Genomic DNA, 25658 nt, shown 5'->3' on the forward strand with positions numbered 1-25658 from the left:
TGCTTTAACGTACAGGTGTAATGCATGCATAAGTCAAAGTTTAGACTCACATTTTGATATCTTAAAAATTCTATTACTTTTAAGATGACAGTTTAAGTTGTTAAACCTGTAAGCAAGAAATTTATTCAAGCTATAAGAGTACTCCAGGACATTTCTGTTGTGTTACATGTCTGCAGACGGCAGATATGTATCTGAGTAGAAAGGTAAACATTGAGCTATATTAAACATTCATGAAGCTCACTGCTGACTGAATTATGCTTAGTATATCGTGGTGCTGCCTAGTCCTTTCTGCTGCACAGCAAGAACAGCATCAGAAGGGGTAGCTGTATAGTTGGTCTTTGACATGAGCTATGCACATTATGAAAGCATCAGCTGTCAGTACTTTCTTTTGATAAATTAAGCATAGCTTTGTGAGGCAGCAAGCGTTCCATCTGTGAGACTGGCATGTGACACTGAACTAAGAGTGAGTCTGCTCCCTTAGATGGTTAATATTTCAGTTCTTTTATGGTAAGGTGCTTTCATTCATGGCATAATTTTTAACTGCAGCTGTAACTAGTAATTGGTACAACCTGTGTACTCAGAGTTGCTGGGATTTCTTCCAGATATACCCCAATGTGTACACAATGTGCCCTTGTCTGATTTTCAGAGTACTTAGCATACTGTGGCAGCAGGGCATAAGAAGGACTCCTGAAAGAAATGGAGTATGTCTCCAAGAGGAGGCTGTTGCTAATCCTATGTTTTGCTGCAGGTAGAATAAACAGCACACTAAGCTAAATGCTTGTCACTTTTGAATTTCATTTAAGGTGCCATTATGAAACCAGCAAGGCTGTTATTTTAATGCAAATATTAGAGATGAGAGAGCACATTCAAGACCTGCTTGCCCGGTGCATTTTAGTTAAATTAGTTGACTTTCCTTGAGAGGCACTGAATAATCCTATTGGTGTTGCAAGGGCAGGCTCAGCTGTATACAGCTCTAATGTTACAGCTCTTCTCAGAATGATGGACCAATCTGCTAAGACTTGTTGACCATTCAGTGAATATCTTTTTATAAAGTGTACAGTTGCTTTCTAGTTTATGCCAGGTGAGCACATGTTTTGTTTTCGTTTTTTTTTCCTGACAGCACATTCCCCTACTGTGCTAATGTGTGGTGTCAGATCCTATGCATTCAGTACTACTTTTGCATTTCATGTTTAGTAATGATGCTCCTCCTATAGAGAGTTGTACTGCATGTATCCTGTAAGAAGCTCTGTTGTTCTGTTCTCTCTTCTCTTTGCAGTTGTGTGCTTTTTTCCTGCTTGTTCTGGAGATGTACATCTGGCTTAAGCAGCCATTTGGGCAATGATTTTTATCTTCCTGTATATTTTAGTGTCATTTTTAGGTTTGAATAGAGATAAGATGGTTTTCATTCAATCACTAATAATGCTGATTTTAGTTTTCTACTTTCCTGCTGTCTCTGCAAAGGTTTTCTGGTAGATCTGTATGACTGGCCTTATTGTGCCATGGGATTTTCTTATTATTAGTTTGTTCTGTCAATCTGCATGAGAATTTGGACATAATATAAGACACATTTCTAATGTGAAAATACCATCACTGGCTTCTACTTTTGCTGTATCTTGTATTGGATCAATTCATAGGATATGAACACATCACAAAATGAGTCTTCTGGATCATACCAAGTTGTATGTCACATGCCATAGCTTAGCGATGACAGTTTTGAAGGTTAAATATTGTTAAGCCAGCATGCTGTCAACTGCCTTCAATTTAAATGGGTAAAGGAAAAGCTTGAGACATGATGTAGAAGCAGGGGGAACTGTACTGCAGCAGTAGAACCTTGGAAAACAGTATGCTGATATGCAATCCGTAAGTGTTCCTGGAGTGGTTGGTTCATGCTGATGCTTGTAAACATTTCTGTCCCTAAATTAAGCAGATGTCGCTGAACATGAACACTCGATACACATAAGGTGTCCTTCTAATTAACCATGCTTATTTATGCTGGGAGAATATGATCTCTTGTTACTGTGCAGGTTAGCAATGAATGCAATGAAGAACATTGCTGCTTTTCTTTTTTGTGTATCTATTTCTGAATTTCCATAAATCAAGTAGTACTCTACATTTTCCAAAATTTCCTCTACTTGATGCCATAATTTTTAGGGAAAATAGTTTACACTGGCAAAAGCTGCCACTTGACTGAAGAACATTAAAGGTTTTTAGTTTAAAGGGTGAAACGTGTATAGACTGGAGATAAATAGTTTTTCTAAAAAGGAATGTGTATTTACACATTCTTGGTGTAAATAGCTGAGATTATTTCTACACATTTCAGATTTACATTCCAGTATGAACATTGAGAAGCAGGATGTTAATTCAGTGGCTTTTAGGGGTTGGTAGGGCAAGCTGGGCTTAGACAATAAATGCTGTATTAATAGTTAGCAGTGACAATTTCATCAACATAGGAATTGCAGGGTATAATTAACATCAGTTGCTTTGACACTATGCTCTTAATGTATGGTTTAACGTTTCTTTCAGTAGCAGTTGGAGAATGCACTGTGACAAATTATTGCTGATACAAAGTAGGTCAACAGTAAAATGGCTGACTTACCATAAATGAATAGATCTAAATTATTGTTAGCTACATGTCCAGTGGAATTTTCTTAGTGGCTGAGTTTGTGTTCTTGTGTTTCTCAAGCATGAACCTTGTATACAGCTTTTCCTAACTGCTTATTTCCTAATCATTTGATATTTTTTGCCTAAACAAGAAGGAGCATTTCCTCCCAGCTGCTGGGAAGAAATCCACACAAGCAGTAGCGCTGCACGCCTGGCAGCAGTTTGCCCTTGTAGTATTGCAATTCTGTGACTGCAAAGCTGTCAAGGAGAAAATCCTGTCAAATAAGGAAAACAAGCAAAATGCTGCATGTTCAAGTTTTGAGATTTTCTCTGCTGAAAGTGACCGATGATAATATATGAGGAAGGGAAATAGAACTGGGATGGTACTGGATGAGAAAAATCCCAGTCTGAGGGGATGTCAAGTGGATTTTTGCAGAGGGAAGTGATCCTGTGATCAGCTGTTCAGTGTCTCATAGTGGCTTGCAACAACCTTCTAAAGTTTTTTTGAGAGGTGTAGCTTTTACCTCTTGGATGTAGGAAACAGCCTCTAGCTTTGCAGGTTCTCTGGGGCATTGTAAAATCCAGTGTCATTATTTTATGCGCTGATTATATAACTGAATAAAATGATAAACAGATGAATCTGTTAGCATGGTAAGGACTCAAGGGAGGAGAACTTCAGTCTTCTTGGATGCAAAGAGCAGCAGTGTCCGAAATGCCCAAGGACAGTACCAGGGCTGGGGATGCTGCCCAGCATTCACAGTTGGGTTCCAGACAGCAACGCTTACCTAAGAGCTCTGATATGGAGCTAAGGCTTGGGTAGAGCTTCTAACTCATCTTAAAGAGAGATTTCTAGTACCAACGGTATCATCTGCTGACATTGGCTGCAATTAAGAATTTCCAACAGCGTGCCCTTGCTTTCCTGTGTTCTATAAAATTCAATTATTGCTTTCTGTAACCTAAGAACATGTAATAATTGGTGGTTTTGGAGTTTTTTTGGCCACAGGTTAATGAGTTTCTTGTACATGAAAAAGAATATTGAAAGACAACATTCCTTCCCTGTACTGAACTTTAAACAATGTTTTATTTGTAGGTACACAGGGTCACATATGTAAATTTCTTGTATAAATATATATACACACACACAATTATTAGAGTGTTTTTCAGTGGGTCATCTTTAAGTCCCTGCTTGCTGTGATTTAATTCAAGTCACTGCAGGTGTTCTGAAGATTGTAAATTTGCATAGGTGGGGGGAAATTATCCTCTTTATTCACATTTTATGCCTTAAGACATTAGTATTAACAGCAACATATATTCCTATTTTTTGCTTTCATTTTTCTGTATGTGAACTTGGAGCTTGACTCAATTTGCTACCCAGTTAAGCAGATTTTCAAGATTTTTCTGCGTTCTAAAGCAAATTGTAGTTGTCTAAAGGAATGTTTGCAACATTTCAATCAGTGGGATACCTGGTTGACAGGAAATAAAGCTAAGATACTTTTAAACTTGTATATTCATGCCAATACTTTGTAACACAGGAGAGAGATGTCTCTGGTTTCTGGTCAGCAGTTGGCTGAACAATCAACAAAAGGTCCATTTCAGTTGAGCCTAGTACCATTCCCTAGATGAGTGCACCAGAACAGTTGCTCAGTATGGTAACATTCAAGTTCTATAGTGTGTAAATTAGATATTTGTCTGCAAGTGTGAAAAACTGTATATCCTAACTGCAAAATAAAACCAAGCTGCTCATGTGGTACATCTAATACTATAAAGTTACACTAGTGATATTAACCAACTTTTGCAATTCCACCTTTAAATATAGCCTTTATTATAAAAATTTCTTTTTAAACTCCTATCTGCTTGCTTCCTTTGCCGTTTGCAGCCTATTGTCTTAACTCCCTAGCTTCCAGGCAGTATAAGGTCATTCTGTTTGGAGACTTGAGATTGGTAGGGAAAAAAGAAGGCAGTGGAAATGGTAATATCAGCCTGAATCAGGCTGACATTAAAGCAAAGGGTAATTTAGTTCAACATTTGTAAACTATCTGTTTCTGTGTGATGAAGGTACTAAACTCTCAATTTTTATGGTATTTATCATACTTTGTTTTCTGGATACATTTAATATAGGTAAGACATTTGTAATATAACTAAAAAAAAACATGTTGCAAATACATAAGTACATTTTAGAAGGGCCAGCTGAACAAATATGTCTGCTTGATTGTTTATCTAAATGTTCCTGTGACTATCTAAATTATTGTTGCTTGCAGAATTGACAAGTCTTGCATCGTGAACAGCAGAACACTGGCTCTGAATACTGAAAGTACTGAAAGTTATTCAGTAGAAAAATACGTGCATGTCATTCAAATTTGAAATCACTATTCATAGAGTTTACTGAAGTAGAAGTTAATTTCGAGCCAACCTGATATGTGTACAAAACGTCTCCTGAATTATTAAACTGATGTAACCCCATGACTAATTCTGCAGTACAAATATGTAATTTCCTTTTCTTGCCCCTTTTGTTACACCCCCCTATCTACAGGAGCATCCCTTTGGAAGCAGTTTACAATCAATAAAAGGAAGGTTGGAGTTACAATGTTTTAAAATTTAAGACCTCAGCTTTGCACAGTCCTAATTTTACCGTTATGAGTACCAGGAAGCCTTTTGACTTATTCATGTGAATACATCATATGCCCTTCAGTATTTTATGCGATCAAGTATGTGTCAAAAGCTTTCTCGGTGAAGCAGAAATGTACTTTTTGTTATTTCCATAGGCACTGGAAGGCACATTAAAATCTTTATTATTGACTGAAAAGAAACTTTCTTCTTTATTACTGTAGAAGGGAGATAGTGAATAGGCTGAAAAGAGAATGCTGCACACCTACTGCATCATGATCTCATTCTCGACATGATTGCCTCTGCACTTGCTAGTTCCAATGTTCATGAGTCACACTCCAGTATGTGATTTGCTTAAAAGCAATAAATGTCAGCACTTTTATTTACAATCTGCCTTTGAAGATTTGGAAGTCATAAACTTCAACACATTTTTTTCTATGACTGTGAAGGCTAGGAACTAGCTTTACCTTTCTCTTTTAAATGAAAGATGACAGCTTTGACTGATGTATTGCTCAGTCTGTCCTAGATGCAGTGGGTTAAGATGTGTAACTAACCAAACCCACTTCTTCCTTCACTTAGCGCGAAATTACCATCCTGGTAGGTGGGGTGGCAGAAATGGCTTTTCTGACTCTTGTTCAAAATTAGCTGAAGTTGTTAGGGTTGGTAGATTTGTGTCATGTCAGACCGCAATGCCTGAGACACTGTGGGAGCCCAGTGCTGGGGAGCTGACAGCCTTTGGCAGACGGCTGGGGGTGTTGCAGGGGCATGAGCTCAGTGCCTGTGTGTGGAGCCCTGCAGACTACTGTTGTCACCTGCCCGCAAGAGCTGGGATGTGCACAGCAAACCACACTCCTGCTGAAATTTTGGGAAGGGGTCACGTATTATCTCTGGGGGAGGGAAGGGAATGGGGAAGGCAAAAGACTAGACAAGCGATCCATATGGTGAGTCAGTGGGAAAGAACTTGAATGCAATTCTAGCCTAATAATGACTCATAGCTACATTGTTTATAGTTCTTGAGAGAGTGTCTGATCACATGGGCTATAACGTACACATTTATATGCTGTCCTTGAGGACAAATGAAGGAATTTACAGGGGAAAAAACCCATCAAGCTTTCAATTTTAGCTTACCTCTTTCTTGTGTGTATTTGAAAGTTTCCATTTATTCTAACTCTCATTGCCTCAGGCTCCTGTGCTAATAAGCCTGGCAGATTTTGCTTGCGAACTAAGCGTGCTTGCTAGAAACCTTACAAGCATTGTACAGCTGCTTTTCAGAAACTTATGGGAATGTGGGATGGTGCTCTGCAAGGTTCATGTTACCTGCCCTTTAGGTAGCACAGCAGCTGTGCTTTGGGAAACTGACTTTGCACGTTCACAATTCAGTGTGTAAACCTATCCTTCATCTTCATGGTCCTAGAGTTTGGTATGTGTTTGACTGTCTCCAGTGTTACTATATATTGCTCAAGTCCAAGATAAACGGCAGTGCTGATTTGCCAGAATTAGGTTCTCTACTGTTTTCTCTGCAGCCTGCTTTCCAGATGTAGCTGTGGGCAGTGTGGATCCTGCCCATGCTGAGATAACATAAGGTCAGCAGCCAGTGGAGCCGCAGTGATGTAGGAGGCAGTTATTCTGTTGGTCTAGTGGTGGGGGTTAATATAAACTGCAAAAAGACCTTTTTTGGCTAATGATTTCTAAAGAAAGAACCCCTTTCAGTGGAAATTATTCAGAGAGATGTAATTGTGGTTGAGTGGCTGGCCCAGTTGTGGGTCTTCCTTTTCAAGACTGGTGACATTAGTTAAAATGTTTAACAGTTCAGTCACATGCTGCATCTACGTGGAGGTACATCCATGCAAGAACCCAAATTATCACTATGAAAGAAGATACTGAAATGGCATAAAATGTGTGGGAAGCTTCTGCAAATGCCATGATATGGTTAAGTAGTTATTATTGCAAAATATTTATGAAAAAAACTGGTGGACACAACCAAAGGCAAGAAAGCACCCCATATCCCTCTCCCCGGAAATGTGGGAAGAATTCTTATACATAGGCTTTTTATCTGATGTTCTTCCCTTTGGGGAAATGGCAGTGAGAGTAGGGAACTGGAGAAACTGGAGGGTGGCAAGTCAAATGAATGTATAAAGTTAGATCATGTAAAATCTCATTACAAAATGCTTGAGCCATGAACAAATGCCTCTTTATGAACTAACTATGACATAGGTGTTGTTTGAGTTGATATTAATTTGGTAGTTTTTTTCAGGAATTGAACAGAGTGATCCGCAAGTGGAGAAAATACTTTCAGAGGCTTGTCACCCCTTTTATTAGTGCCCAGAATCCAACTGAGAATGCCTCAGTGACCTGTTGTCTCCTCTCTCACAATATTAACTCTCTCCAGTAATCTCCACACCTGAGTATGAGACCTCTTCCCTAGGCTCTCCTGATGGTCGATGAAGAGAAGAAACAGACCTTTCATAGGAAAATCCTCAAAGTGATTTCAGTGTCCTAGCTAGAAAGGATGCACTCTAGAATAAGCACTGGGTTCTCTTCATATAAAGAGAGCGAGAGATCGCTCAGATATCACTGACTATATCTAGTTAGATGAGTCTCACCCTCTCTTTCTGAATGGTCCTACATGTGATAATGTGCTTTAACTTGCAGTATATTGATTAAGATACCTGTATCTATTTTATTAACTCCCAATGCCCCAAGTGAAGAATAGCTTACTCTGCTTACTTGTGCATTTTGAAGTCCACTGGAACTGAGTACCTTAGAGGAAATAATTAGCAGTGTGTTTCCTGAATTTCGGGAACATGTTCTCAAGTAGTTGGAACAGTGGAAATTTATTTCTGAGAAGTTGCAGGATTTGGCTCACCCCATGGCACCATCCTGTGCTCAGTGACAATGGGCATGCATGCTTTTTGCCAGGGAATATTGCACTATGCTTTAACTTATGTGTATCATTTTGTTGATATAAGGAAGAAATAAGTATTTATTTTAGTCCTCACCTCATGCTTCTTTCATTTTAAAAAGTCAGTTACAAAACACAAGAGATCAAATTCTTCTGTTTAATGTCAAAGTAAAATGGCTCATTAGAAATCATTGGATTCACTTTGGATCAACATTAATGTAATTGCTAATCAAGTTAAACTCACTAAGCATAAACCTGGACATTTTAAGTGCAGCTTCCTTGAGAAGAGAGTGCTCTAAAAGGACTTAAACACATTCCTGGGTTTTTTTTGATTGGTTGGTTTTTTTTTTTTTGTTTGTTTGGTTTTGTTTGTTTGTTGTTTAGGTTTTTGTTTTGTTTTTGTTTGTTTGGTTTTTTTGTCTTACCTACACTGAGTTTATACATGAAGCACGCTGTTGTGGTTTGGTGTTGTTCCAGCTGCCAGGCAGCAGCCCTGTGTTTTGTGCAGGGAATTCAGCTGGACTCTCACTCATGGGTGGTAGCTGTTGTGCCTATAGCTCTGCCACATAAATTAAACCCCCAGTTCAGTTGTGTGGGGTTGGGACAGGAGTATCAGGCTGGCAATAAACAGTTCGAGGATTCACAGGGTAGTACAGGATCTCTCTGCTTCTACTGGGTGACTTTGCAAGCCCGGAGGAATAGAAAATCATTGTGTGATAGTGGCTCCCAAAGTACATGGGCTCTATGCTCATTGCATCCTTGAAAGGATGCTCATTGCCTGGTGAAAGGACTCTCTTGACAGTTTAACATGATTGTTTTCTTGATTCAAACACCACTGGGTGATAGATGCTGTGTGTAGTACTCTGCAGTCTAGCAACGGCTGTGTCTGCCATTCCCAGTACTACTGCTGGTTTCTTGGAGGATCTTAAGGGACTTAAATGAGATTACTTTTATGTAATAGCTAGAGATCACGTACTTGTTTACTTTTTTTTTTAACCCACTGTTGGAGGTATCAACAATTAACTATAATGAGTCAGAATAAGATTAAAACTGATTTTTCTAACATAGTTACAGATTATTGCTATCTTTGTCTTCTTACACATCTATTTTTGCACAAGAGGGGTATACTGCTGCCAAGCTTTGGGGCTCTAAGATTCAGAAGAGCAGCTAGGGATCCAGCGCAACCCTAACATCTTCATTATGAGATACTGAAATAAATTTTGGAAACAACAGTGGCTCCCACATCTCTTACTTTAGGATACTGCTAACATGCTCCAAAGGTTTTGTTTTATTTTTGCTCCTTGAAACCAGGAGAATTGTCATGTTGAATCAGCATGTTTTGAGACAGGGTGCTCTCATATCTTGGAATATGCTTACACATCACAGGGAAGAACAGCCAGGGTCGCTAGAGAAGCAGAGAGCAGTAGACTCTTAGACATTCCCTGTTTTAGGTGGTGCACTGAGCTGCACCTTATCTTTTATTGAATGTGTTGCCAATAAGGCTGCCTCCTACTCCTGTTTATCTGTTCAGTAAAAACTTCTAAGATGAGTGATGGTGAGAAGGGCTAGGCAGCGAGCTCATCTTCACCAGGACCACACGAGCCCACTGACTTTCATTGTTTCTCGTTAGGTTTTCACTTGTGTTTCCTTTAAATGGTAGGAGGGAGTCTGTTTGTTTTTACCTTGGCTGTGTATTTTCTTGCATGTTTAAATTATATTTAAATATCACCTTTCAGCTGAATATCATACTTTTTTGCATGATGATCCATTAATATGGTCATGGAGCAAATTTATCCCACCTGTAAAGTAATACACTTAGAAATAAATAATTGTGGCTGAATTTCCTTTGCTTTGTTTTGTTTTTCAAAGTAAGTTGCTATTCAGTCTTGACTTGCTCTCTATACCTGTGAATGCTAATGATTGTTTTAGTTAAATCCACTAAAAACTTTCTCAATTGACTAATGTCATTCATATTACATAGATTTTTGTTCAGATATTATTCAGATTACTTAGATTCAGCTAATATTTTGATATATATAGAATCTGATAAATTTATTTTGTTCATATAATATTAAGATTACATAAATTTTACATAGATTGCACAGATTATTGTCACCTTGGACTGGAGGGAAATATACTATTGATCACTACAAATTAATTTCCTCTGTGAGTGTGGCAATATAGGAGTGAGTTGCGGTTTAATTTTTTTAGATTGTGTCTGCTCTTACTCACAAAAAAAAACATTCCCAGGCTCTACCTGATTTCAGAGAGAAGAGGATTTGCCCCTTGGTGCTCTAAAATACAGAGCTTTCATTTGTTTGGATATTTTTTCCAGTTGTAATAGCTTTGTTAAGAACTGTGTAATGTATCATACAACGCAATAAATGGAATAGAACTGCGTGTTCTCAGAAAGACTGTCAATGGAGACTCATCACTGAATGGAAATGCTTCCAGTCAAGTTCTGCAGGGACCAGCACTTAAAAGTGTTATTAAGGATTTTCATTAGTGTTTTGAAAATTCATATAAAATCTCTGCTCTTAAAATGCCTGTGTGCCACTGTTTGGAGAAGCATAAAACAAGGACAGTAAAGTGCTGATACTGAATGGTCTATATTGATTATAAGCAGTCCATTTTTGTTATATTTGATCTTATCGAAACATATTCAAAGTCACTTCGGAGCAAGAAATACAGGTCCTCTGTCTGTCCAATGGGAAACTGCATCCAGTGACTGGGATGAATGTAACTTGGCAGATGAGGAAGAGTAGTAGCTAACAACATAACATTCTGGCAGAAAGTGAGACCCTTAGGTGTATAACAATTGGGCAAAGGAAAGGTGTGAGTTTACTTTGAAATGTGACGTGGCAGATGCTGGGAAACTGCTTATTGCATTGGTGTCAATGTTGATGTAAGGACTTCAGAAACTGGGGGGAGGGCAGAGCAGTGCCACCGGGGTGACATCAGGGTTGAAAGAGGTCTCTATCCTGGTTAGCATATCAAAAGGACAGGTCTGAGAAGCCACTTAACAGCCTGAGGGAACCTTCCCAGCATCACATACTGGATGACCAAGAATCCTACAGCCTTACAGGAAGGGAGATAATGAAAAGTTTGGGAAATGTCTGAATCAAGGCATTTTGTGGAAGTAGATTACACATTTTTCATAAAGAGGGTTTAATCCTTTGAGCATCCCACCAAATGAACCAAGGGCCCCATTTCTTGATGTCTGCATATCAAGACAATGTCACTTTCTGGAAGAAATATTTAAGTTTGTTATTAGAAAAGCTGTATGAAATGTGGAGACTTTTGATATATTGAGAGGCTGAAACAATAGAAAAATTAATAAAATACGAGATAATTATTTTGGTTTTGTCCTTAGGCTCTGAATCTACAAATATCTAAGCTTCTATATTTTGGTCATTTTCTCACTTTTTGCTGCATTCCTTGAGCACTAACTGGCCATACCATGCTGTCTTGTTAGTCATTCTTTATATATGGGTCTAAGGTTCATTAAAGGTGTACAGGTTTTTTTGTACTTTCTTCCCAATCTCTGCCTTATGTGGCTGTCCTGGCAACAAAAAAGAAAAAACCCTCATAAATATTTTGTAAGAGTATTTAGAGATCAGCCATTTCTCGGAGAGGAAGGACCCTCTTTCCAATAGTATCAATGATGCATATATACATACGTTTAGAGACACTTCTTTTGTTTTCAAGGCTCACTAAGTTGTTTTAAACTCTGATTCTTTAAAAAACTTGTATGATTAAACAATCGATATGTACCTATAAATAACGCATTTTAAAATACTTGGTCTTACTCCACTTTTCTGAGTGTAGTCAACCCTTCTAATATTATGGAAGTGAGGAAATGAAAGAAACTTCTGCTCTGGGAGACATAAAGAAGGATACAGAAACACAGTGAAAATGAAGCCTTGTATGTTCACCTGAACCGGTATAAGAGGCCTAGAGGAAGGGGAGAGGTGGTCAAGGAATCTGAAAGGCAAAGTTGCTTTTACTGCTTTTATGATACAGTTGAAAATGTGACCTTTCAAAAATAATATTTTCATTGCTTTGATGCCTGTTTTTTGTTTACGTTATGTTATCATTTTGAGCTCACAGTTTAGTTGATAGAGGATATGGTAAATAAAAAAGGAAACAAAAACATATCCAGTGTTTATATTGGAAAAGCGACTGAATGACTACAGGGAACAGATGTTTCAATGTGTGTTTAAATACCTATTAGAGTCCCAAATGCATCTTGGAAGTGCAGAGCATCAGTTGCCGCTTCATAGTGGCAAATTAGTAACCTGGATCAGATTCCTCATGGCTTTGAGCTGTGTCTGTGGTAAGTACAATGTTTCAGAATGGACCACGGTATTGAAAGACACAAGTTTGATTAATCTTGTCTTTTATTTTCATAAGTATACTAGTGACTAGAAATGAAAACCAAGATTGTACTCTAGCTTCTAGGAGAAGAGGGTCCCTCAAGTAAGGAATATAAAAGTTCAACAGATGTGATTGAAAAGCAGTAGCATTTTGCATATATTGACCAGAATATAATAGGATGATTTGCTGTAGGGAACAGGAGGGGAACACAGGTTATTCAGATGTCTTAACTGTGCTCTGTGTTTCTTATTTGAGCAATTACTGAACTCATATTTAATTTGTTTTTGCTTAAACACAAATTCAGACTAGAAGCCTAAATGAATGAGAAACTTTTGTCTTCTACACAGACTGACCATGTTTTCACACTCTGTCAATCACTATTGAACAAACCTAAATTCTTGTAACCTGAGCATTTTTGTGAGTCAGTCATATCCGTGGAAGTTATCCCTGTGTTCAGACCTGCAGATGTTGCATTAATAAGCATATGATGGTTCTCTCTGTGTTTTATTGTTGTGATTAGCAAGCAGTTAATTTTGGAAGCTTACAGCTGCATTTGGGTTTAATGTCAACATTATATTTTGACCTTCTGGTGGCTCAGAAATTGCCTTATTTTTCTTTGCCAGGAGTATTGCTTTTGTTGTTTTCCTTAAATAAATATCCATAGAGATTTCCATCCGTTTTTGTGATGGAGTCTACATGAAATAGTTCCTGCAAAGTGAGATGAAAGAGGATGAAGATAAAGGCTCTGGACATCAAGTCCTGTCCATGCTCCTTGATACAAAGTAGTCATCTTTGCCTATGTTGGTGCATGTCTTTGTCCTGCTGCTGTAATGGTGAAAGTAGCCAGTTATAAATAGACTTAAACTGCAATACTGAAAGAGTTTGACATTTTTGACTAGAGGGACCTGAAGGCTTGTGCACTGCCATCTTGGTGGTGAAAGAAGTGGCTTTGTCCTCTTAGAAGCCACAATCCCATGTGTTTTTATGGCTCTTTCCACTGAAATGTGCCTTTGGAGCAACCCTGGGGAGCAATGCCACAAATATTGCACCAGATTTGCATAATCAGAAAGCCCGGGCTTATTAGAATGTTCTGTCTATGGACAGCTTTGTAGTTTTGCACTGCTTTCAGGTAGTGGTGAGGAACCACTGAGAAAGATGTGAGTGTGAGAGACAGCAACCAGCTTGTGTGTTCTGCTACTGCATTAGGTTCACAATGAACATGAATTTGCTGGTTACTCGGGGTTACTCAAATGTTATGTCATAACACATAATCTAAAGAATCAATGTTATGGAAATTATATACTTAATGGTCAAACACAACACAATGGAAAAGAAGTGTTCAAATTGCTCAAAAGCAAAATACATTAAAGTTCTTGCTGCTTGTAAAAAGCTTTAGCAGCATTTTGAATGGAAGCATCCTAAAATCAGAAACCTACATGGTTTGACTTGCAAATAGAGAAAGCGAGAGTTTCTATGTTTCTGATATTTTTTCCTCATTTCAACCTATCAAATTCATTCACTCAATCCAAATTTGCAAAGATTTTGTTATCTCTGAAAGATGTTTTTTAGTGGTTTTTTTTTTCTTTTTCAAACAAAGAGGGGGGGAAATCTTGACAACAAAACCTCAGTTGTAATTTTACCTGTGTTCTCATTATTTTCTCTAAGTTCCAAAAGAAAATAAAAAAAATACTTCTTGTTCATAGTTCTTGTTCATAGTTCTTATAACCTGAAGATCAATTCAGTAAAGCTTATGATAGTTTCATTGCTGGTTTTAAGAGGGATTCTCTTTTCACTCTGTAGAGCTTAGTGTTAAAAGCTAAAGGGAAATTTCACTTAGTAATTAGTTTCTGTCAGTACTAAAAGAGAAATCTTAAGGTTAATATACCTGCACAGCTTGTATGTCAGTAAATAAAGGAGCTGCCTGTTATATCTGCATATGTTGTCACAAATCTTAGGCGAAGGTCAAAACCTTAATTTCAAGCTTTAACATGCTTCCATTTGCCTTATTCAAACACTATATATAGGCTTATATCCTACAAATCGTGGTTTGAGGCTCATCCAAGGGTCAGTCCTGGTAAGTGAGTTAGGATTCAGGTTCACACACAGTATAACCCTTGCTCAAATTGACACAGGAGGAAAGAGCAGAAATCTGGTGTTCTGCCAGTTTCTTTTCTTTTGTTCATATCTGTTTCTGATACAGGTGGCTAGAGCACCGCTGATCAACTGTTCCCAATCGGAAATGAAAACAAAAAAAAACTCACCTTGGGCAGGGCAGGTGCTGTGGAGTGCCAGGCTTTCTCTGTGGCTCTGGTGTGAGCTTAAACACCCCTCAAACACAACCACACTGACTGTGCTGTGACACAGTCCAGGCTGTGGGGATATCTTACAGTAATATTGACAAGGTGGGACTCTGGATGGGAGCAGCAGTTATTTGAAATCACAGGCAAATATTGCTCATTCTTTTCTAACATTTTAAATGCCTGAGGGTATAGTTAGTTTGTCGGTACTGCCATTTCACATGTGTTAAGTATTTTCCTTTAATTTTAAAAATGTTAGTGCACACAGTCTGAAAAAATATGTTGATAATACAGCACACTACATGTAGTGGTAAAGAGAGATAGCCTCTTAACCATGCTCAGGCTTTGTAGGCATATGTACAAGATATGAGAAGCAAAAAATGTCCTGTGTAGGAATAGTTATGTCCCCATAGTTATGGGTGTATCAGTGTGTGCAGCAGCCAGATAGCTATCCTGCAAAACACTCTGCAAAGGGCAGTGTCTGTATCTAACTACCAGATAAGCAGCTCTGCTTCCTCCTATGGGTGCATCATCCTGCAGTCTACCCAACAAGGGCTTATGGCTTTTTTGTGTGTTTTGAGTTAGTTTTTTGAGTTTTTCTTTTTGGGGAAAGGGTTTTGTTGATCTCTTATTCCCATGAAATAAATAAGATAGTCGGGCATTAACACTTGGAAGAATATTTGAAAGACATCACCTTCAGTCCTCCTGACACTGAAGCTGTGGGCCACAAGCACACCAGATATAAATACTCCAGAACAGTTAATAGCTTGGTGATGAGGCATTCAATGGGATACAGAAGGCTGAGACTAAAGTTCTTCTTCCATTAACCTCATGTCACCAGGCTGTCTTCTTGGGCTATGTGAAACTGCCTCAGTATGAAATATTAATTGGGAAGTACACTGTACATGGTGATTCAAACTATGAAGCTATTTTAGGGATCTCTCCCATTCATTTTGAATCAAAATTTTATTCTGAATCTGAACAACCATTTCTTCCTCAATAATTGAGCAGAAGTAAGCCAAGTTTCCACTAGTATAAATTACATTTTTTTTTCTATTGTGGAATGAACTTCCATTTCACACTTCTTTATAGAATTATGCAACTCTTAGCTGTAGTGAGGTCAGCTGGGGTCCCAGTATGGTGTTAAGGGAGACAACACATTCTTGTAGATTTGATACATGGACTTAGAAAGTTTTGGTCTAGAAAGCATTTCATTAATTTTCAGGTTACTGGCTGGTGATAGTTCGCTTTCCCTTTTCCTGATATCTTGATTTCCATTTGAAAATGAGAGTATTGGTACTGATCTCATCCATAGCATGCTTCAGAATGTACAGATGGAAATGCTACAGATGTAATTTATATGACATGCATATTCTAAGGCAAGACTTTGTATAAAAAAGATTCAAAGATTCAGCTTTTGTAAGCATTCAATTTTATTGGCACTCTTGAATAATTGAACCATGTAAAAGAGGTACATTTAGTTGTCTTCCTGGAAACAAGAACTTGATCCGTAGGACTGCATCCCTTATGGGATGGAAAATGGCACAGTTTATCCAGAAGCCAGTCTGTGTTTTGGAGTAGGCATCTGATTGAAGAGTTGTAGGTCTGGTCCATGAATATGATCAGACTACTCTGATTTCACTCATATTTTTGTAGTTGATTTTTTTTGCTACTGTGAAGTGCAGCTTTGGCTGAGGGGTGGTGGTAGGTGTTGTCCTGTCAGTTTATGTTAACTGATGGTTTTCTCTTAGAGTTTCCCTCTCCCTACTCTTGTCTCTTGAAGTGACACCCTATGGGTGGTGTTGACTGCAGAGCAGTGGCCCCATGTTAATATATAAGGCTTTATGTGGACATTGGGCACTGAACACTCTTAATATATAATGATTTTTTACCTACTTATGTCTCTTCCTGAAATTGTGAGCATGTCCATTTATCTAATAAAAAACCCAAAAGATGGCTCTTTTATATCCTGACAAAAAGCTTTTTGATTAATCTGTATTAAAGTAATATAATTTAGTTTATTGTAAACATGTAAAAAACTTTGATTCAGTTGGGTTTTTTTTTTCACGTTGGCATCTAAATTAATGTTTTGTTTCACATTATCATTTTTGATGATGTGTTTGTTCTTTCCAGACACAGGTATTGTAGTTATTAGATATCAATAAATCTTTCTTTTTTTCTCATAAAAAGTCATGTTAATATGATATCCTGCAGATCTCTGATGTTTACATTTTATCAGCACAGGGAGATTCTACTTTCAGTTTGATACATAAAGCCCTCCTTGTCTCTCGTGCCTTTTGTCTGTAGACTATTATGCATTGACTAAAGCCATGCATGACTTGAGCAAATGTTTGAATAGGATTCTTGTGTAGTAGGACTGTATAAGCCATTAGGCATACTTTCTTTAACTTGGTGATGAAAACATTGTGGTACATTTGGTCTCACAAAGTAGAGTAAAATTGCTTTTCTGGCAGCAGAATAAACAGCATTCTAATTTGTGGGTTTTTTTTATTGTGCATGTGTGTGTACACGCTGCATATTTGTGTCAAAATTATCAAGCAGGACCGAATATGAAAAGCGTTAAGGTTATTGGAATTGTGGTATGAAAGCTGGGCTGAAGAGAGAAAAAAAAGTATTGTTTTTTTTTAATTCTAAAATTTGAAATCAATATTATTCTGTTGTTTTTGTGATCTGAGCCTTGAAATCTGTTAATTGACATGGGAAGCTGTTGCTAACCATCTTTGTAATATATAAAGCCTGTTGTAAGAGCATTGTTTTTCTTTCCCCTCTATATGTGATAAATACTGCAGTAAGGACTTAAATTTTTGCTGTGGGAATGTGAAAAACATGGGAAGCTGCTCTCTGCCAAGCTATTTCCCTAAGGATCCTCTTTACATCAATGACCTGTCAGGTGTAGTTATGTGCCACAGCAATGATATGAAGTCAATCAGATGAAACCAAGGTATGTATTCCCATCAGATCCCAACTATCTATTTAGCATTGTCAAACTAAGTTTTCTTTGCTATAGAGCATCCTCTTCTAGTTTAATTTGTTTCTAAATTTGATAAACTCTGAATTTACATCTAAATTGTGAAATTCTCACATTTCAATAAATGAAAAAAAATCTTGCTTTGTCTTGAAATACTATACTAATGTTTGCTATTTTGTCTTTCAGCACAAACCCATGCTTGTTATATTGCTTTGCAATTTTCCTCATATAGATAGTGTGTATTTGATGTAAAAAACAAAACAAATATGTTCTTTGCTGTAATGGCGTGGAGGTATTTATTTAACCAGTCCTACAGTAACATAGATTTAGTGTCTCCTAAACACATACATATTTTCTTAGAAAATGCCACCTTAGAGATATAACACATTTGTTTTCCCGTGCAAATCCCTATTTGTGAAGCAAAAGATAAAGAAGTTGTAAGTCAATATTTTTATATGGATTCACTTCTCATTGTGTCCTTGAAACCCTGCATCCTACCAATATTTCAAACCTTTTGATACCAGAGGAGAATAAACTTTCTTAAAATGAATATAGGATTTTCCGTCTTTTTCTCTTAAGGAAAAAAAAAGAGTTCTGTTTTGTTAGCTAATGACTGAGAACTGCTAAGCATTAAGAACAAACATACACTTGGTACACTGTGTACTGCATACAGTGTATCACTGCAACAGCATTTTTAGCTACTGTGTGTATCTTACTGAAAGCAGAACACAGCAATGATAACACAGAAACTAAACAACTGGTTTAAAATGTATTTCTTAAGTCACAAAAAAAATAAGTATTGCTTTTTTGGGGGAAGAAAGAGATGATGGTGTAATGGGAAACTAAACCCAGGGCTTTTAAAAATTTATATTAAAAATATCTCATTCAGAAATGCAAATTACTCCTGACTGAACGCTGCTATGAGATTTTGTATGAAAAATCTCGTTTCTTTTCATGATGTTGTAATTCATCCTTTATTTGTTGTCTTGCTAAACATAGTGCAAGTGCTATCATTTGAGCTTGTTAGTGTATGTCTCCACTGTGATTTTTTTTTCAGATATTTTTAAGTCATCTGTTGGGTTTCTGTGCTGCATGTGAATCATGTCAGCAACTATACTTCATGCTTCAAAAATATGTAAAAAATATTACAGTTCTTCAAACAGAAGCAGCAGAGTCCACAGTGGAATGCTGGAAAAAGAACACAAAGGTGGGATGTAAGATGATACCCCCATCCTTTAATGGGGGATAATTTGTAGCTAACTTATGAAGTGGATACACAATTTGAGGAAACGAGCATCCCACCCATTTTTCTTTGTGTGCTCGGTAGAATTCACATCCTTCCATTTTTGTATTTGTTTCCTTGAATTGTGCCTCATAACTTATTGTCATTGCTCGTTAGATGTTGGTGTGTTGGGAGGGTTGTCCAGACAGTGACCCTGCATGGTAACAGCTGAGTAGTTCAGAAAAGATACTCATAATTCACAGTGACCTTTAATGAAATGGAAAACTAAAGAAAGCTGCTTTAATTTACCATATCTGAAACAAAGTGATAACTATTGTTACCTTCAGTCTTTGCTGTCATGATATTTAAAGATACTCTAATGCAGTGGAAACATATCTTCACATGAGACCCTACTATTATTGTTTTTTGGTGAATGAGATTCATCGTTTAAATTCCGTTTTACCTCTGACTGTCAGATTTCGGACCTGGTTGACCAGTTCTCAGCCAGGGCTGCTATGTGCTCTGGCAGACAATCCTGAGACTGCAGCATGTTTGCACATTCCCCCTTCTCCTGGAAGGGAAGAGCCACATGTAACCTGGGAATGCAGCGCCATTTGCAATTTCTCTTTCTAATTCCTTCCTCTTTTCCTGATAGCAGTCTCCCTTCTTCTTCCTACCACTCCAGAGTGGTTTGGGTTGCTCCAAACCAGCTGGCAAAGAAAAGGATCCATATGACAAACCACGTGGAATGGCAAAGGAGAGGTGGAGGCTGGAGAGGACTATGATCTCTGGGGTAGCTGTTTTTGGGCAAGATGAAATTTGGCTCTCAGCATGCACCTGCCTGCAGTGAGGGTCTGAGAGCATCACTGCCAGGGAAGAGCCTGCAGCAAGGCAGAAAGCACTGGGGGCACATCCTCAGCTGCCTCTCTGCTCCAGTGGGACAGTGAAAGCTGGTTCTGCTTTCATCAGGTGAGGAACTGAGCCTGAAGGCAAACTCAGTGAGTATTTTTTTTAATCCAGTTTATCAGAGGGTGAAATTAGCCTCTCCCCCCAGACAGATGTAATGCCGAGACTAAGTACTCACCTCTCCAGAGAAGAAGCCCCTCCTAGAGCCTTTCCCTCTGATCCTTGGGCTGCTCAGTGCCCTATGCCCTGCCATTTCATGCTAGTCAACTGTGTTTCCCTCCTCCAAACCCCAGCAGAGTGGGGTTGTGCTGGCTGCCTACCTCTCTGCAGAAGACCCTGCATGCTCCCTCCCTGAGCGGGATTTTGTCCAAGTGCTGTAGCCCAAACAACAACTTGTGGGGCCACTGGGGTAAAATGCTGCCTGCCCAGCCTATCAAGGGACCTTGTTTTACACATTCAGTCCTGAATGGGGAATAAAGGTTCATTGAAATGACAAAAGACGTGCCATCCTATTGCCTGAAACAGATGGGAAACCTAGTTGCATTGGCCATATTGCTTTTGAGCGATTCCCCTAGTTCATCCACATAAAAATATCTGTCCCATGAACCTTAGACCTCCTGTGGACCACTCATTTAAGACACTTCACAAATCTGTCTGGTGGAGACTTACTGGATGCATCTGGCTTGCTCATGTTTCTAAAAGTGAGCAAAGAACTTATTTATTTGTGACTGTTCCCTCCATTTGCATGGCATGAGCTTGGTTACCCAAGAATGGATGCCTGCCATGTTCTAAAATGGGGAAGATTATCTGTGTGCAGCTGGAAAATAAAGCTGTGTTGCAGCACCTGTTCAATCCCATTACAAAGAAAGCCAGGGTGGTGGAGTAGAGATAAAGCAGATTGTATAAGATGCGGTTTTATTTTAAGTGAAATTCAAAGCCTACCACTAGGAATAAACACTTTCTTCACAATGCAGCAGCAAGGAAGGGAGAATGCATTTCCAAGTAAATTGTAAAAGTTCAGGAAATTCTTGGCTCACTATTTGTTCTAAGTGATATAAAGGAGAAGGAAGAGGCTCTATCCAGCATAAATCATATTTTTAAGAATTTCCCAATATTGCTTCCTGTCTTTGTGCTTGGGCAGCAGATTGTATATAGAAATAAAACAAATTTACTTTATCTTTTCAGAGGAAAGTGTCTGCTATATCATTTTCTGGCTCTCATTCGTTCATTCACTGAAAAACAGCAGGAAAAGAGCTTTTGTATTAAGAACAGTCAAGGTCAGGGATTTTTGTTTTTGATGTTGGCTGCCAGTAGCTTGACTTTTCCGACTACTATTTCCAAGTCCATCTCAGATAGCAATCTAATTGATAGCTTATAGGAAGATATTTCACAGCTACAGGTTATCTGCAGTGAGTGGAGAACAGAAAGAGATTCATGCCAATCTCAAATTAAGTTAATCAAGCCTACTAAAGGGCATCCAAGTTTGTGACCCTGATGCTGCAAACTCTTTTTCATGCACACTCACCTTTGGAATCTGTATGAGCAAAAGCTTTACCTACATGACTTGGTTTACAGAATCAAAGCCTAATACACAAGGATTCATTATAGCAAATACTTATTTTCATAGTAAGCAATTAAAACCACAAAACAATGTTGTGATTTTATAAAAAAAGAGAACCAGTGTTCTGTAAGTGGTGACCTGCATGTCTCAAAAATTTTTCAAGCCATACTACCTTCCCATTGCATAATCAGTTGTCCTCACTCATTCACAGTCAATCTCTTCTACTTCTGAAGTCTTAAGTTAATGGTTAAATAAAATAAAATAAATCATTAGACAAAATATCTATGTCATAAATGTCAGTATGAAAGTTTGAGCATTTCTTGTTCAACTTCTTTTTCTTGCAATGGGGTGTTTTGGTGACAGTCAGGCACAGTCGAAGTAGAAATCTCTTGTAGTTTTTTCCCTGGTCTCTAAAACCAAGCTACTGTGTAAGAGTGGAACTTAATCATATATCCACTGACAACTCTTGTCTAAACCACTCATTATCAGACTGTGACACATGGAGAGATTTCATTTTTTCCCTCCACCTTTTAATGTAATTCTCAAGATTTTATGAATGTATCAGAGATTTCCGGTAATGGAAAGCTGGTTTCAAACTGTGGAGAAATACAATAAATCACCAGCCATATGGGCTTTTGTCATTACAAGAAAGCCATAATAAGACAAAAGCTGAAGTAAGTTAAAACAGCTGAATGGTGATTTTAGGCGATCATATGCAAAACCCACTACCTTGGCTTGTTCACAGGCAGCTTCTTTAGAAGACTGAAAGAAAATATTTTTCAACTCTTTATTTCTTGCTTATGTCAGAAAGAAAGCAAAGTAAAAGCCATCCCAGTGACGCTTTTCATGCTCTGCTTACTTTGTTTTCACATGAGATCCTGTCTGCTACCTTTGTTTTTGTCCCCTTGCTTTTTACAGGGCTCCTTGTGCAAAACAATGAAGAGTCCTGATAACAATAGGCGGTTGCTCCCAGGCCTAGTTGTTTAGCAGGATTCACTCCAAGAAATTGAGAGGGGTGTGTTGAGTCTTTTTTCCATCACCAGCCTTTACAGTTAGCAGGCCAGATGGCACGAGACGGGTGCAAAAAATAATGACAATAAATAATGCTGCAACGTGGACTGAGCTCAGTTACTTCCACTTCATCACACTGTTTGGAAGTGCCTTTGATGTATAAAGGCACCCCCTAAGATAATGAAATGCGGTGGCAGCTGGTTAATGGCTGGGAAAGTGCAAACCCTGCATTGAACTCTTCCCACCAGGCTATTCAGCACCCAGGCAATGTCGTCTCAAGGAGACAAGGAGACAGGAAGAAATGGAGGCTTGTTGCTGAGCAGCATTTGGGCTTCTGGACAGGCTGCTGTAGGTGGGGTGTTATTTGCCTTGCTGAATAAAAGTGATGTGCCCAAGGCAAAGGGAAAGTTTTTACTGTCTTAACACATTAACCTTGCAGACTCTGTCCTACAAATGTTGAATGAAACCACAGGGTCATGCTACTTGAAGAGACACTGCTCTCGGGTAAACTTTAAAATGAGCTTTTTTTACTATGATCCCATGCAATCAGGGTTAGTTTCCTTTCAGGCAGGACTATCTCATGGCTCAGTTCCATGGGCAATAAAAAAATAAACACGTCCAGACTTTTCTCTCAGCTGCTCCAGGGCTAAATATGTGGCAGGGTAAATGACAAAGATCCAAAATAGACAGCAGACAGACAAATCTGAAAACTCTATTTTTTTCAGGAGCTTTGAAACAGTAGGGGATTTATTCCTCCAATGCAAAGAAAAGTTTCTGGTCTCTCTGTTAAATGATCCTGTGTTAATAATGTTATAATGGGGTCTGACCCTGCAAATACTTGATTAGACGTGCACTTATCTTTATGCACGTCATTAGTTCTGCTAACCTCAGTGCCATGGTTTGTCACCTGAAAGTTCAGAATATGCATAGACTTTGCAGGTTTGGAGCTTGCCCCTGCCAAATGCAGCAACAGCCTGCCTCAACAGTGAGGGTGCAATGGGAGAGTTGCAATGGGGGTCTTATTGTAAGAAGTATAACTAATGAAAGTCAAATTTACCAGAATAAATATTTTAGTGAAAAAAAGAGATCAGATCTTTTATTATTTGGCAGAGAATAAGCCCACAGTTGTCTGAGATCTGCAGTAGCCTCCAAATCTCATCAGTTTAGGAGGATGCAGAAGATTAAAAAGGGGACATTTTATATACTTTGTCTCAAATAAATACCCAGATCCACAGTCAAGGCAAGGCTGCTGAATCTCAGTGTGTGTTCTCATTGACTGTATGCCAAAGGTGTATTGATTATTTGTCACTTGGGCTAACGTGTACTGTATCCTGCAGTACAATCCCAATATATTTCCTGAGAGTAAGCATAAGTCAATATCATCAAAATTTTCAGTATCAAGAAGGAATAGCTCTATTTAATACTAGGATTATGGCAGCAAACTTCTGATCTCTTCCTTATGATCCCTTATCCTGGCAATGTGTACTTGCTTTTTAGGAAAAGTCTTTTTGTTTCATTAGATTGGCATTCACTAAGAAATCCCAGCCTGGGTAGAAATATTGGCTCCATCAATCAGCCTTTGACCATACCCTCCACAGAGCTTGTTTTCTAAATCTGGTTTTGAGAGCTGTTTGCTTGACAGACTGCTTCGCAGACTTATGATTGTTTGTTTCTGGCTCCTTTTGATTGCTTTGCTAATCTCTAGATTTTGGCCTTGAGGCTATTATTTAGTTTGTACTTTTATTGGTGTTTGTTATTTGAAACTTTGTTTTCTGTAGATTTGCAACACCTTTCTAAACTGCTTTTCTGATTAAATTTTGTCAGAGGTTGGTCGATTGCTTTACCTACTCCCCCCCTATTTGTCCTCCTAATCGTTCAGTTGAGAACTCACCTGCCTCTTGTTTGTGCCTGCCTTTGTGATTTGTTCTCAGATTAGAAGGGGCAGCTGCAAAGCTTTTATTTTTATTTGTTCTTCACACTGAGTCAGGTAAAATATTAACCACCCCTGAACTGCTCTCCCAAAACCTCAAGTGTATTACAATAGAACTTTTGCCTCCACAGTTCAGAAAAAAATTGTATTTCTTTGATGGTCACTTCATACAGCTCTTTTGTGTGTGTGTGTAGACATATTTGCTATAAGGATAGAATAAGCTTAAGCATCAGAAATACATGAATATATATGAAACTAGCCCCGCCTTTCCAACAATTTGTTTAACTTTGTTTTTGCAAGAGTTAGAACATGAAATTCAAATTCATATTTAGGCCTCATCCCTGCAATGCCAGGAGCTCAATGGGATAAATGCATGCATCCAGTATTTCCCGAGCATACAGCTTTCCAAGGCATGTGGTTCTTAGCTCTCTGATTCTTTGAGATTTATCTACCACAAATTGTAGTTTTGTTCTTTTTATATCTGTTAATAAAGGGATTTCTGTCTTTGTTCGGTGATTAACAAAGTTATACTATATCTCAGTTATTGAACATTCTGCCTGTTTACATTTGCTTGCTTGGTCAATGCTTTAACCTTAATGGGGAGACAGTTCTCCTACAACTTACTTATGATAATCTCTGTTGTGGGACTTTCTTCCTACTAGTACTTTACAAATATGTGTTTTGTTTCACTTCTGGGCTCAGGGGTCAGTGGTAAGGAGGGATAAGGGGTGGAATATGCCACAGATTAGGCTTAGTTCCCCAAAGGCCAATTATTCATACCAAATTTCAAAAGTTTAGGTTACTTCAGGCTCCAAGATCTTGGTTGCACAAGAAGCTGAATGGCCACAGATTCACAGCTAAAGCCAATGGTCTCTGCAAGCACTTTAGTTTTTGGGGAATTGGACAGGATGTTCAGAACCAAAGCTTCAATGGGAAGAGAGTTATGTACAGAACACTGCTGACATAAATACTTATGTGCCTAAAATTTAGGATCCCAAATTAACTGATGCAGAGTTAGTGGGTTATTTTTAAAATCTGTTTCTTGTCAAAGAATAGTGACAGTATGATATGCTAGCCAATACTGAACTTGTCCAGGCCCAAGTCTGTGTGTCTACATAATGTGTGCTGAGTCTGATAAAGAAGATAGATAAACTGGCTTTCTTGTTAACCATTGTTATTTCTTTGTATACCATTCTGAATGGTTATGTAGCCCCTAGTGGGACCCTGGTTATTGAATTTTGTTTTTCTAATTATGACA

The sequence above is a fragment of the Pseudopipra pipra genome, chromosome 5, assembly GCF_036250125.1.
Source record: "Pseudopipra pipra isolate bDixPip1 chromosome 5, bDixPip1.hap1, whole genome shotgun sequence".
In the NCBI taxonomy this organism is placed as follows: domain Eukaryota; kingdom Metazoa; phylum Chordata; class Aves; order Passeriformes; family Pipridae; genus Pseudopipra; species Pseudopipra pipra.